Source organism: Podarcis erhardii, assembly GCF_964252035.2.
Source record: "Podarcis erhardii genome assembly, chromosome: 5".
Classification (NCBI taxonomy): Eukaryota; Metazoa; Chordata; class Lepidosauria; order Squamata; family Lacertidae; genus Podarcis; species Podarcis erhardii.
In genome coordinates, this window is record NC_138509.1 from 4,098,735 (window position 1) to 4,114,011 (window position 15,277).

Here is a 15,277-nt window from a genome sequence, read left to right on the forward strand (position 1 = left end):
TTCTGAAAGGCAGGAAAGCTACTACAGAAAGCATTTGAGTCTTCCCAGACCCCCTTGGAACACCATAGACAGGAAGATCAGGGGTTTCAGTTCATAAAACACTTTGCAGTCTTTTGAGCTGAAAAGTTCTAAAATGGGTGGAAGAACAGTATTAATAATGCAACATTTGATTTTTCTATTATTGATTTTGTCACAAAATTATGCTTTCAATATTTCATGACAATGTGAAGAACAAGACACCAACTTCTATGCAGAAGGAGGTTTGTTATAGATGCTCTTTAAAAAATAAATGGAAAGTGCAGTTATTCTGTTCATTTATATCTCACCTTTTCTCCCAGGTGGTGTGCCTTGGCCTCCCCCTCCCCGTTGTATCTTCACAACGTCCCTGTGGGTTAGGTTAGACAGTGACTGAGCAGAGGGTAGAGTTGGAATGGAACCAGCTGACATTTCTGAAAAGTCTTCAGAAGCCGCTCCACCGATGCTGCATGGCAGCTGTAATGGGATGAAAGGTTGGTCTGTGTGATCTCCCAAGGATTCTCAAACCTGGATGTAAACAGAGACTGCTAGAGAGAGTCAAACTGGGTGGACAAGTTTAGCCTGGTCACTGTCCTTTGGGGTCAGGTTTATTGGCTCTAGTGGGGCTCAATGGCCAGTCTCCCCATAACTAATAAAATGGCCAAAGTCTCTTTCTGAAAGGAGCATCTCTTGCTTCCACCAGCTTCTGTGGGAAATGATGCCATGCAGCTGCTTGAGAAAAAGCCATGAGCGTGTTTAGGATGAGTTTAGTCTTGGACTGGAAGAGATACACAAACTTGCTCTTTGCAAAAATCCTATTGTCCTGCTGGCCCCCTAGAAATCTGATGGGGAGCAGTGAATGGAAGACTAAATTTAAAATCTTCACTTATTCTCAACACAATGTATATGTGTAAATACAACTAAACAGCACAATAACACCAGTAAACCTCCAGTGACCTCATTTCACAGAAACAGAGTCTCAATGCAGATGGAAAGCCTGGAATTCTAACTAGCGATGGACACTTTTCATTCCTCTCTGCTTTCTCCCCCACCAAATCTTCAATGTGCTACATTTTTAAATTAAAAAGTCATCACAAAATTTTGTAAGGATTTTAATGCGCATTTTCCCTAGCATACACATTTTTGCAAGCAATTTTCTCTGATTTTTTTTGTACACACACCCAAAAAGTATACACATTTTTTTGCTAGGAAAACTGCACCACTGAATTCAGAAAAGTGTGAATTCCCAAGGAGAGCTGTGTTTCAGTTAGCATACTGTTTCAAGAAGCATAAATTAGGTAGATCAACATTAAAATGCAAACAGAACTGACTTCCTCCCCTGTACCTATGTGTAGCATAGTAATTGAATACATGTTCACCCTTCATAAACAGGGATATGTTTGTTTTGCTTTTAACTTGTAAAAGCAGGAGTGTTTCAGGGATGAGGAGCAGCTCCAGTATTCAATCGTGGGATAGCTCAGTTGGTAGAGCATGAGACTCTCAATATCAGGGTCATGGGTTCAAGCTCCTGCGTTCAAGGGGGTTGGACTAGATGACCCTCATGGTGCCTTCCAACTCTACAATTCTATGATTCTATGAATGCTAGGTAAGAGACGCAGGTGGCGCTGTGGGTTAAACCACAGAGCCTAGGGCTTGCCAATCAGAAGGTGGTTTGAATCTCTGCGATGGGATGAGCTCCTGTTGCTCGGTCCCTGCTCCTGCCAACCTAGCAGTTCGAAAGCACGTCAAAGTGCAAGTAGATAAATAGGTACCGCTCCAGCAGGAAGGTAAACGGCGTTTCCGTGCGCTGCTCTGGTTCGCCAGAAGCGGCTTAGTCATGCTGGCCACATGACCTGGAAGCTGTATGCCGGCTCCCTCGGCCAATAAAGTGAGATGAGCGCCGCAACCCCAGAGTCAGTCACGACTGGACCTAATGGTCAGGGGTCCCTTTACCTTTACCTATGAATGCTAGCCAACAGCCACCTGCAACAGCTTCTGCTCATGACGGCTCAGCCTTCTGAAAAGAGGTATTTTATTTCCCTATTTCAGTTTAAAGTATGTGCAAAGCCAGCAAAAGCAGCTTAATGGAAGGGAACAGGTACAATAGATGCAGAAATACATACAGTGCTTCTTCCACCTTTGCCATTCTGGCAACATAGCATGGCATGTGTTTTCATCTGCAGTCATCCTTTCCCCCCAGATTCGTGGGGCTTTGGGATGCCTCCCTGATCCTTTGTCTGCAGCTGCTGAGGTCCCAGGGCATTGCCCTGCAAATCTGCCAGCAAGCTGCTTGAAAGGAGAAAAGGTGAAAGAACTGAAGTTCTACTGGAGGTGAAACATTCATCAGTGAAAATCAAGACAGCCTGCTCCTTGCAGGAAGGAGTTTGTAGGGTGAGAACTGTTAATAGGAATCTCTAACAACAGATGATTCCCAGTGGTTCAAGTGTTCTAATTGGGCAGGTTTAGATTTAATTTTCACACAGTGTGATCGGGCTCATATCACTGAACCTGCATCTTTTCCCTGAAAGCATAAACAAACATGACTGCCTCTCAGAAGACTTCAGGCGCAATGACAAAGTTGCCTTTGAGTCACCTAGAATAGTAGGGAATGATATTTAATTACACACAGCCTAGTCTGATTAGCAGGGGTGAACAGAGCTCCTACTGAGGTTTGATTAAATTTCAGGAGATTGTAAGCCACTAAGCAACAGGGAAATATACGTTAGGAATGGGCAGAATGGCGGAGCATGTAATTTAAAAAACCCACAAGTTCTTTTTGCTGTTTTGCCCTCCAAATTCAACTTTTTGAATTTGTTGTTGTCATTAGACGGTTTTCTACAGCAATTGGAGATGTGAAAAGTCCTCCTGTGGCACTTTCCTGATTTTGATGGATCTCGTTTACAGTCTCAGGCTTCATGATAGGCAACATCTGCAAAACATTTCAATTCTGTTGTTCCTCTTCTCTTGTTGAATCTGTGGATCTTGGTGGTCACTCACTCCGTTCACAGAGAAAGACACTACAGGACAAGTGCCATTTGCCTTGTGCCTCAGGCAGACATGGAGCTTCTGTTACCTGAGGGAGGCAAGACATACACCTTCAGGAACAGCCTCAATTAACCCTTCTCCACCCTCCCTCGTTCAGCTCTGTGCTGGCTGTGCCTAAGCAGGACTCTACAATTTTGCCTTACAATTCACTTGATGTGGAATCAGGTTGTGCTATAGTCTGAGAACTTCCCTGGGCGGGGGTCTCTTCTGATATGCAATTCTGGGCTGCATCAATAGGAGTATAGCATCTAGATCAAGGGAAGTAATAGTGCCACTGTATTCTGCTCTGGTCAGACCTCACCTGGAGTACTGTGTCCAGTTCTGGGCACCACAGTTCAAGAAGAACACTGACAAACTGGAACGTGTCCAGAGGAGGGCAACCAAAATGGTCAAAGGCCTGGAAACGATGCCTTATGAGGAATGGCTAAGGGAGCTAGCTGGGCATGTTTAGCCTGGAGAAGAGGAGGTTAAGGGGTGATATGATAGCCATGTTCAAATATATAAAAGGATGTCACATAGAGGAGGGAGAAAGCTTGTTTTCTGCTGCTCCAGAGAAGCGGACACGGAGCAATGGCTCCAAACTCCAAGAGAGAAGATTCCACCTAAACATTAGGAAGAACTTCCTGACAGTCAGAGCTGTTTGACAGTGGAATTTGCTGCGAAGGAGTGTGGTGGAGTCTCCTTCTTTGGAGGTCTTTAAGCAGAGGCTTGACAACCATATGTCAGGAGTGCTCTGATGGTGTTTCCTGCTTGGCAGGGGGTTAGACTCGATGGCCCTTGTGATCTCTTCCAACTCTATGATTCTATGATTCTATGATATTACTTCCTCTTCTGAGAAGAGACACGGCAACAGAGCAAGTGAGCCATAAGTAGTGTCTGCAGAAGTCTTCCATGTCAGTTTCACCTAACTATGCAGAAAATCTGGTTGGATGGGCATCTGTCATGGATGCTTCAGCTAAGATTCCTACATTGCAGGAAGTTGGACTAGATGACTTTTGGGGTCCTTTTTAACTCTACAATCCTATTATTCTATAATGACACTGCTGTCAAGTTTTTACACCCAACACCACTTGGGTCGGGCCTTACTACACAGTTGTATGTGTGAGGAGTGGTGCAGCAACTGGATAGCAGGCACTCATGTGATGAACCCATGAAAAAGCAACTTCAGTGCAGCTGCTGTAATGTCTACAACACAGCCTCAACTTGAAGCTAAAGCCAGGAAAAATCTGACTCTTTCCCCCCAAACAGAGAAACTCCAAAACTCTGATACCAAAATTACATTTATGGAATGGCACTGCATTCACTGTTTGTGAACAGGAACTGAAACAGATGTAAGCAAAGTCGTCAGATGTAGTGATCTACGAGCTGTTACTTTGAAGGAAATTCACAATATGTGAAGTAAGGATCTGATGTCGTATCGTGGCTAGCGGACAAAGGTGTGTATTAGCAAGTCCTCCACTGGAATCTCCCTTTCTCCGTGACCTTGCCATAACTACAGTATGGGGAATAATAAACGTTGACTGCATTAAAAGGCTGCTGAAAGGATCACATCATTCAGAGATACAGACATTCGCAAATGTCGTTATAAATGCTACATATTAAGCAGTCCTCATCATACCAAAGGAAATGAAATTGTTCCAAATGAAATTCTGTCTGGACCGGTCTTGTGACACAAAGCAGCGACTTAACAAAAAATGCATCAAGGCACACATAATAATCTGCATGAAGGAAACCCTTCTATGCAGGAAATAAAACCCACAAAGATTTTTCAGACCATTCTAGAATGTAAATACTGTTTGGAAACTGAAACTCTTTCCTTTCACCCGTTTGTTCATCTGCACTAGAAAGTAGAAATATGTATTCTGAGTGCATAATATAGAGTGTGATGCTGTCTGAGAGATTCCCACATCATCCACCCACTTGTTTTCTCACCAAGGGGCAGCGAAAGATGGAAATAACTCTCACGCCCACATACGCAATATACGTGTGCTCCTGGGCAATTTATTTATGATTAATAATATTTTATATGTAAAAAAAAACTTGTGGGAAATGGAACAGGCAAACCCAATCCACACCCAGGTAAACTGAAGCCCATGTGGTTTATAGACCAATAATTCTACTGGAGCCCAATAAAAGTGAATCAACATACACAAAAAGACACTTCAACTTAAGGGAGCTGTGGAAAGATACAGGTACATTTGGGGAAGAAATATGAGATCAGAATTAGTTTCTGAGTTAGAGAGAGGTTCTGTGTCCAGGCAATCCAAATTCTGTCCCAGGAAAAGCAGGATTTTGTTACCTGTATAAAAGGATGAAAATTGAGCAAATTTGCATAGTTTTCCCCAGCAATTTCTGTTCTGCTGCTGCTCATAGGTGGTACACTAAGGAACCCACAGCTTCTTTCTAACCAATGAAAATCTTACTTGGTCACCTATTCGGCTTCAGCAACTGCTCCCCCAAGCCTGGCATCAGCATCCAGCTTGGTGGGATACAAAGGGCACCACCTACCACAGCTGATGACAGCTGCCCTTTAAAAAACAAATGTTTACATATCTTTTTTTATAGACTGAGACTGTGAAAAGAATTGCTGAGCCATGCAGCTGTAGCTTTCACAGTTTCCATTACCTGTGGGCCCTACCCCAAACGTGTGCTTCATTGTGGATAATGAAGATGGTGGCAGCTGCCTCACCTTGGTACTTCCTCAGTCCAGGCGGTAAAGAGAAGTGCCAGGTCGTTGGAGCTACCCTGGTTTCTGTGTTTGCTCCTTTCCCTCTATTGCCCATTGCTGCCCATCCCCTCTGCCCTCTGGGCTAACCAGGGAAGCACTAGGGGGTCCAATGACAGATTGCTGAGGGCCTACTCAAATCTGGTACTCAAATCTGGTAGGGTGGTCACTCACACATCACCCAAAAAGCGAAAATGCAGCACCAAAAAGAAGATAAGGGAGGTTGGCATAACATTTGCACACGCTGGTTTATATGTGCAAATGATAGGTGGAATTGAACTAGGTGCACAACTGGACTTTTTCCTCCTTTCTGCTCCCCTAAACCTGTTCTGGGGGTTACTCCAACCTTACAAAGCAAGTTCAGAGCATGCAGGGGGAGGAGAGGGAAGCCCTGTCACACAAGTGGACCCTGCTCCATGCTTGCAATAACCTAGTTGAATCCTGCCCTTAGAAATCATTAAAAAGGTAAAGGTAAAGGACCCCTGACAGTTAAGTCCAGTCACAGACAACTCTGGGGTTGTGGCGCTCATCTCGCTTTACAGGCTGAGGGAGCTGGCATTTGTCCGCAGACAGTTTTTCTGGCCTTCATTCGGTGTTCAAAAATCAGAATGGGTTGCACTAAACAGTTAATCTGAAATGTGAAGAATGAATCAAGGTTCTTTCTGTGGCTTGTGAAAGCAAGCAAGGGTGCGATTTAAGGGTTATTACCATTTTAATCTTGCAAGCCTTTGAAATAGTAAAGGGCATTAGCATCTCTGTATCCAAGTTCTCCCATCGTGCTATATTACGCAAAGATTTAGGGCTCTTGCTTTCTTGCTTGCTTTTATGGTTGCTGTGTGGCAAAACACTGTGAATAAAATGAGCATAGAAGCATTTTCTCCCCCTTCTTGTTAAAAACAAACAACCCTGCAGTCTTAGCAAAAGGGAGAGGAACTTCATGAATAATTCAGCGCTCATGTTTACGCAAAACTTTAAGAAATGCGAATCAGAACTCAGAATGTGGCCCAATGTTTCCAAGATTGCTCCCACCTACACATTCTGCGCAGAAAGAAGCCTGTAGGTCAAAAACTGCAGGCAGCCCATAGGGAGACGAGGAATGCAAACCTGCGTTTTTCTTTCTGACTGCTAGCCTGGAAACTTAGAAGGTGAAATTAGAATGAGACTGGAATCAAATGTGGAATTCTGATTAAAGGTTTTCAGCAGGGCTGGCATTTGACCTATCAAAGAAGGGGGAATCCATAATGCAAAACTCATGCTTGGTCGGTTGTCCAGTGAATAGTAGCTTGGTGTTTAAAGCTTAACCAGATTAATATAGTAACCAAGAAAACAGAATTATGTGTAACTTGTGAACCTGTTTTGGCGTCAGAAAAAAGATTCAGAATGTACTTCCCCTTGCAAATTAATTTGGCTCCCTCTGAAGCTGCACCATAATTCAAACAAGATTTGGAACTGTCAGAGGCAGGCCATTTAAATGTGATCAAGTTTGACCCAAAGGATATCATTATTCACATCTCTGTAAATCCTACCAGGTGGTTGGCAGAATAAATTTACTTTTTGGCAATGCATAATTATGGGGTTGGGTAGAGTTTGGATTGAAATGTTTGCCAATTGTCAGCTATTATCAACTGAACACCTTTTGTTTGAACACCATCCAATAAGGACAAATGCACCATATATTCCAGAATTCCATGTATCTAGAGTGGCCTGCCTTGTTTCCCAGACCTGCTAGAGTCAAGGTTACTGGTGTGTTCATCACCTGCTTCGCAACTCATGTTCTGCCCTTTCCAAGTGCTGTAACAACAGGCATTTCTCAACAGGAACAAGGATATCGGGTTCAGGAGGAAGCAGTGCCGGCACTAGCAGTTCTAGCAGCACAAATCAATGGAGTCCCACCAAGCCCATTAAATGTGCAGCAGGGAGGAAGGAGCCTCTCAAGTGATGTGGCACAGGGCTGTGGAAAAGTTCTGGGAGGAACTCAAGCCTATTGCCAAAACTGAGGTGCCAACCCTTCGACCAGCTACCATAGCTATGCAATGAAATGTTTTTTTTTTTAAGTGTGCATTTACTTGCTTAGAGTAGATCATAAGATGATAGAAAACTACAACAAAACACAGTACTGTTCAACTGAATCATAGCACAATTTTAACCACCTTAAACCAAACGCATGATATCCAAAAATTAGGATGATTAAATAACATTGTTGACAAATAATTGACTGATTGACTAATTAATCAATAGTATAGGTCTTTTGAGTTTTCAAAGGGTTTGTACATACTGTACATAATACTTAATCCTTGCCACAACCCTGTAAAGTAGGTTATTATTATTACCCCATAGGTAGGGTCAGGTAAAGGATAAAGGGGACCCCTGACCATTAGGTCCAGTCATGGCCGACTCTGGGGTTGCAGCGCTCATCTCGCTTTATTGGCCGAGGGAGCCAGCGTACAGCTTCTGGGTCATGTGGCCAGAATGACTAAGCCGCTTCTGGCAAACCAGAGCAGTGCACGGAAACACCGTTTACCTTCCCGCTGGAGCGGTACCTATTTATCTACTTGCACTTTGATGTGCTTTCGAACTGCTAGGTTGGCAGGAGAGGTAGGGTCAGACCAACCCTCAAACAAGGTGAGGCAACTGCGTCAAGTGGCAGGATCCACAGGGACAGCAGATCTGGTCTCCAAATAATGCCTTGCCCGCTGCTGCTGCTGCCATGTGTTGCTTGGAGGCCAGTTCTGCCACCTACTTATCTGTTCCTCACCCCCTGGCATCTCTACAATGATCTCTTGGCAAATAGGAGGCACTGCTGGCATGGGCGTAGGCAGGGGGCCAGCTGCTCTCCCCCGAAATCAAGCAAGTGAACAAAAATACCTAACTAAAAGTAGAAATTGTTGACAGATTTTGAGCACCTGGGGTCAAAAGTCAGTAATTAAAAACAACGGTTTTTGAGACATTTCATTCTGAATCTGCTAGCCAGAGCCAGATAGAGGATTATGACAGGTGGGTGTGCTGCCCCCTCCCAACATAAATCCTGGCTCTGGCCATGACTGCTGGTCTCTTCCTACCTCAAGGAATGAATCACATTGAGGGCCCCACCACCTTTGATTCCCACTTCAGCTGTTGGGTAATATTGATTTGATTCCCCTCCTTGTTTCTAATGTACCGTATTTTTCGCTCTATAACACGCACCCGACCATAACACGCGTGTAGTTTTTAGAGGAGGAAAATCCGTAGGCATGCCACCCGTAGGCATTCCCTCCATAACACGCACAGACATTTCCCCTTACTTTCTAGGAGGAAAAAAGTGAGTGTTATGGTGCAAAAAATACGGTAGATCTTCATGACTCCCTTCTTCCTTGGTGGGGCGGAACAACATTTTGTAGTTCACCTCCGTGCCAAAATGTCTGAGGCCAACTCTGCCCATAGGAGAAGGAGGGCTAAGCCAGACAGAGAAATAGTTTGCCTTAAGGCCACCTCATAGGTTCATGGCAAAAGGGAGTTTCAATTTGGGATCGTCTGTTTATAAAGACTTAAACAGTTACCTTTAAATAAAGATGGAGAGTACCAAAACCTCAGCTGCAGGTGCTTTCTTGAGAGAGTGAGAACTCTTAAGATATTTTGCAATTTAATTAAAAGTCAACATTCATTGTTTGATGGAGAGACTATATTTAATATAAAAAGGTAAAGGAACCCCTGACCGTTAGGTCCAGTTGCAGACGACTCAGGGGTTGCACGCTCATCTCGCTCTATAGGCCGAGGGAGCCGGTGTTTGTCCGTAGACAGCTTCCAGGTCATGTGGCCAACATGACTAAGCTGCTTCTGGCGAACCAGAGCAGTGGACGGAAATGCTGTTTACCTTCCCACCGGAGCAATACCTATTTATCTATTTGCACTTTTTGGCATGCTTTTGAACTGCTAGGTGGGCAGGAGCTGGGACAGAGCTCACCCCGGTGCGGGGATTCAAACCACCGACCTTCTGATCGGCAAGTCCAAGAGGCTCAGTGGTTTAGACCACAGCGCTACCCGCGTCCCATATTTTAATCAGTATATATTTAATATAGCCAGAACCAAAATAGACTAAAAACAAAAACAAAGACCAAAATAGTGCTAAGGTTACTAGACGTCCCTGTTTCCCAGGGAGAGTCCCCGGATTTACAAATCAGTCCCCATACAAAATCCATTGAAGTTGAAAAGTGTCCCCGGATTCACTGAAAAAAATCTAGTAACCTTAAAATAGTCTTAATTTGGGTGTGGGTTTGTCAATGGTTAAAGTTTGCGCTCACTGTTTAAAATTGGTCCACACTGAAGAATTGCTTAAAGCTTTAATCTGGCGATTAAAGTTTGCAAATCCATTACTGTTTCTTTGTCTTGCTTGAGGGAGTAGGTTACATTCTGTGAGGACTATGGAAGGGTTAATACTAAAAATCAGCTCCCAGACGTTGCTAAGCAACCGTGAACTGCCCTCTGGATCACTTACCAGCCAATGGCGATTTGTTCCGCTGATGTCATTTTGCTACCTTAATATCTATGCAGAAGAACTGTGTGGGTGGAGTTCTGTGAAAATCTACCTGAACTGCTTTTAATTAGTATCATCTAATAAAATTAATTCCCTTTCCTCCTCCAATTTAGCTCCAAAGCTTGATAACTTCGATGGAAGGCTTAACAAAGCAAACTGTTGATATTCATTCAAAATTATTTGTCCCTTCACAATATTTGGATCCTGCACTCAGATTGAACAGTTATTATATATATATATGCACATAAGATTTATATCCAGACTGTCTTCTGGAACAAGAATCCTTTGGGAATAAATACCCATTTCAGCCTGGAAACATTATAGTTATAATAGTGGCTGACAGCCTTATTCCCATGAAACTCTCACAGGGTTAAGGATCTTTACAAGTAAAGTTGATTCTGGTGAAACAGCATTAACTTGGAGCATAACGTCATTTATCTGAAAGCCTTGGGGAAAGGCGTAATGTTTTTGAAAAAGGTTCCTTTTCACACAGGGATACATGGAGCAGCTTGAATTACCGAGTGAAGGGCTGAATCTATTTTTTGTAGGGTTCAGGTTTTTCTGCAAACATTTGGGATGGAGAGAGGGGGAGGCTCATGGAGGGGGGAAATCCCCCATTTTTTCATACCATTTTTGGTTCCTCTACACAGCAATTGTTCCCATCTGTAAATGTCCCTTTGTCACACACCCCACACCCCTGGTTGTTATTTAATTGAATGGACCTCTTCTCAGCCAGGCAGGGATCACGAAGTGAACATGAAGGTATCAATAAGCTATATAGTCAATCAAACCCACAGTTTATTTATTTATTTATTTGGCTTTTATATGGATCTTACCAGAAGAGTTCAGAGGAATGCTCAACACTGGCATACAGAAAAACCACCTGGAACCAATAGTTGCTCTAGCCATGCAAAAATTAAACATCAAACACTCACACACGTACATATAAATGCCTATCATTTCAGAATGTAATAATTAATACATCAAAAGAATCAGAGGCTAGAAATGTTCTAAAGGTGCGCGTTCTCACTTTAATATTCTCTTTCTTAGCTTTTCAGGTATAAAAGGAAATGAAGAATGGCAACTTTGCACCTGTCCTTTGACCTGATGTGAATCACTGCTTATATTTTCAGCAGACAATGGGACAATACGACAATCTTGAACATGGCTTGATGATGCACATAAGAGACAGGTATTTGCCCTCTGCATAATATACCATTTCATTTGCATATACTGCTTTTTTTACATAGGTAGATAAATGCAATGTAATGTGGTATAACGTGTTTGGGAAACAACAAGTATCAATGTCCTTCTGCAAACCTCTGCCTAAAAAACCAAAGAATCACAGAATTGTAGAATTGGAAGGCACACCAAAGGTCATCTATTCCAACCCCCTGCAATGCAGGAATCTCAACTATAGCATCCGTGACAGATGGCCACCCAACCTCTGCTTAAAAACCTCCAAGGAAGGAGAGTCCACCACCTTCCGAGGGAGACTGTTCCACTGTCAAGCAGCTCTTACCGCCGCCAGAAAGTTCTTCCTGATGTTTAGTTGGAATCTCTTTTATTGTAGCTTGAATCCATTGGTTTGGGTCTTATGCTCAGGAGCAGGAGAAAACAAGCTTGCTGCATGTGATAGCCCTTGAGATATTTGAAAACGGCTATCATATGTTCTCTTTTACAGGTTAAATATACCCAACACCCTCAACCTTTGCATACGTTCCAGCTTATCAACATCCTTCTTAAACTGTGGTGCTCAGAATTGGACACAGTATTCCAGGTGTGGTCTGACCAAGGCAGAATAGAGCGGGACTAGGACAACCCTTCAACTGGACACTGTAATCCCTCCTTCCCTCCCTCTCTCTCTCTCATAGAGAGGAGCAAAGGGCACTTCTATGACCAGTGCTTTTTTTCTTAAGAAATGTTTAGAGGTACTCTCATTTTCCTACTCATATTGAAATACTGCCCCTCGATGAGGCCAAATTTAGATTCACAAAATGTTTAGGGGTGTGCGTACCCCTGCGTACCCCCAGGAAAAAAGCACTGTGTGTGACGCTGCTAAATGATGGTGGGGTAACAGATATTAATAATAATAATAATAATAATAATAATAATAATAATAATAATAATAATAAATGCCCCGCCTATCTGCCTGGGTTTCCCAAGCCACTCTGGGCAGCTTCCAGTATATCTAAAAACATAATAAAATGTCAAACATTAAAAACTACCCGATACAGGGCTGCCTTCAGATGTCTTCTAAAAGCCTTACCTTGTGTCTCATGCAAAGACACACTGTTCTGCCATCCCTGTTTTGGAAAGCTTTAAAAGATTGAAGGTTCATTCTTATACGAGCAATAATAATAATAATCTATGATTATTCTGTATTATGTAATTATTGTCTCAAGGGTATCATTAGATGACTAATGGAAGGTTTTGATCACTTGTTTTATACTGTATCAATAGAAATAGTGAAAATTGCTATTTCTCCTCAAAATATTGTAAAACTGATTGTCAATCCAAGGGTGTGATAGTCCACAGACATTGTACTGTTTCCCCAGATGCTGGATTCCCCATTCTCTAAGATTTGACTACATGAATGGAACTTTGTTCTTTCCCAGTTTACACATCCTTGTTGTAGCTCAGACATGTCCAACAGGTAGATCACGATCTACTGGTAGATATTGGGGTGTTCCTGGGAGATTCTAGTAGATCTCTGGCCCCTCAGTGATCTTGTTTCATAGAAAGAAAAAGCTCAAAAACTTTAACTTCCTAAAAAAAGCTCAAAAACTTTGGCTATCCAAAAAAATTGGTCCATCCAACGACAATGGGTAGATCACTGCCAGTCTTTTTATACTGTGAGTAGAACGCAGTCTATAGGGAGTTGGTCATCCCTGTTGTAGCTTATCCAAATATCTAATCACAGTCTTGCCGGGAGCTTTCTGGTCCAAGGAAACCCCTCCATACAGACACTGGATTCTCCTCGGCTCCATTGGGCCGGAATCTGTGAATGTCTCCTGAGCCAGATGGTTACTGGTAAGTATAGACTTGTTCATTTCCTGTTTTCTAAAAGGGCATTTGGAGCTGATGGCTTGTGCTGAGACTCAAAGGAACAACCCCTTGCTCTTTTCAGGAGTTATTTTACAACCCTCTCTTTTAAAACCAATGACCTGTTAGTGGAGGAGATGGGGCTATTAGCCATGAGAAGCTCACTATGACCTCCATATTCAGAGGAAGAATGTGCCTGAGTTTCAAATGCTGGAATTAAACCACAGATAACTTTCCTAGGACCATCCAGTTGGATACTAGGGCTGGGCAATATATCAATATATCGTCCAAAACTTGTTTGAAGCCCAGATCATGGTCTTGGTTTCATAATTTTTGACCTGGCAATATAGCACAAATTATGATGTGTGTGAGGCCTGAGTGATGCCTGGCTTTTAACATTGTGATATATCACCAGGTAAACACTGTGATATACTGATATATCACGATGTCTGAAATAAGGATGTAACTATGTAGAGGTGAACAGGGCAATGTCCTGGTGTGACTTAGGGGGTCTAAAATGTATACATTTTTACTTACCTTCACATATTGCTACAACTGTTGTTTTATAGTTCAGAGCAACGGAGCAGAAGGAATCCTGAGAGAAACGATGACTGGCTTCACAGTTTTTCCCACATTGCGAGTTTTTACCTAGAACACACACACACACCATGATTCACGATATATCACAGAAAATATAGCATTTGGGAGAGAGGGGTGCGCTGAATCCTTCCCTCTGAGATGCTAGTTTTCCATCCACATGGTGTGCGTTTTGATTTCAGGAGAATAATCCAAATGTCCAAGACAGGAGTAGCTGTACCACTTCATTCTACTGCTTGCAGATGGTGTGTTTTGGTTGTAAGAAAAGTGTCTTATTTTTTTGACAGAAACTCCAGTGCCGTTCTGCTGTTTTAATGCTTTCAGAGCAACAGCTATTACAGGATCCCTTCTACACTCTGCTGAGTCATTCTTTTAATACATATCCTCATATGAAAGTTCAGACACCTATTGAATCACAAACACCAGTTTTTGCAACAGTTATGTGTTTGCTTCCAATTTTCCATTCGGAAACAACTTCGGCTGACTTTTGTTCAGTTGTAAGCAAATTTCTGTGTTGCTTTTTTGCTCTTGCTTCATGCCTAGATTTTAAAGAATTTATTAAAAAGGAAAAGGAATAAAAAAGGATTAGACCAGTGGTAGCCAAACTTTTTTGCAAAATTGTCTCAAGGGACTCATTCCAGGGTGTGGAATGATGCCACTATATCGTATACTATGTGGATATGGTGATGAAGAAGTTATTGTATGGTGAGGGAAGTTTCAAATATTCTATTGTAAACATGGGGGGAATGGAATTGGTAAAGGATTAATTGTATGAAGAGATAAACCATCAGTTCATATTGACAAGCTGGAAGGTGTGCAGAGGAGGGCAACCAAGATGATCAAGGGTCTGGAAACCAAGCCTTATGAGGAATGGTTGAAGGAGCTAGGTATATTTAGCCTGGAACAGAGGAGACAGAGAGGAGATAAGATAGCCACCTTCAAATATCTAAAGGGCTAGATAAATCATATTTCAATAATCAAGTGAAGGATGTTTCATGACTAGATATTCCGTTTGACAGGCAGATATCTGAGAATCCAGAGGAAGAGGCATCAGTATTCAAGTCAAAGTCTCTGCTACTTCCAAAGCAATTTAAGCAATTCCTACCTGTTAATGAAAATATCTATCATTGTTCCGAATGCCAAAAAGCACCTGTTCCAATCTGCAAGTGCAGTGGGAGAACAGTATACCCTGCTGTTGGAAGGCCATCTGTCATGGATGCTTTAGCTGAGAGTCCTGAATTGCAGGGGTTGGACTAAATGACCCTTGGAGTCCCTTCCAACTCTACAATTCTATGATCCTATGATTCTGTGCTGAGAAGACAATACTTAGCAGCAGATTA

General features: G+C 42.6%; 1 protein-coding gene across 1 annotated transcript in view; it reads left to right on the forward strand.

Moving 5' to 3' along the window:
• SHISAL1 (shisa like 1) overlaps positions 1–15,277 on the forward strand; it is a 186,190-nt gene that overhangs the window by 62,204 nt on the left and 108,709 nt on the right. Inside the window, exon 2 of the mRNA XM_081861060.1 lies at positions 11,346–11,487. The gene's annotated coding sequence lies outside the window, so the exon portion shown is untranslated. The remainder of the gene's footprint in view (positions 1–11,345; positions 11,488–15,277) is intronic.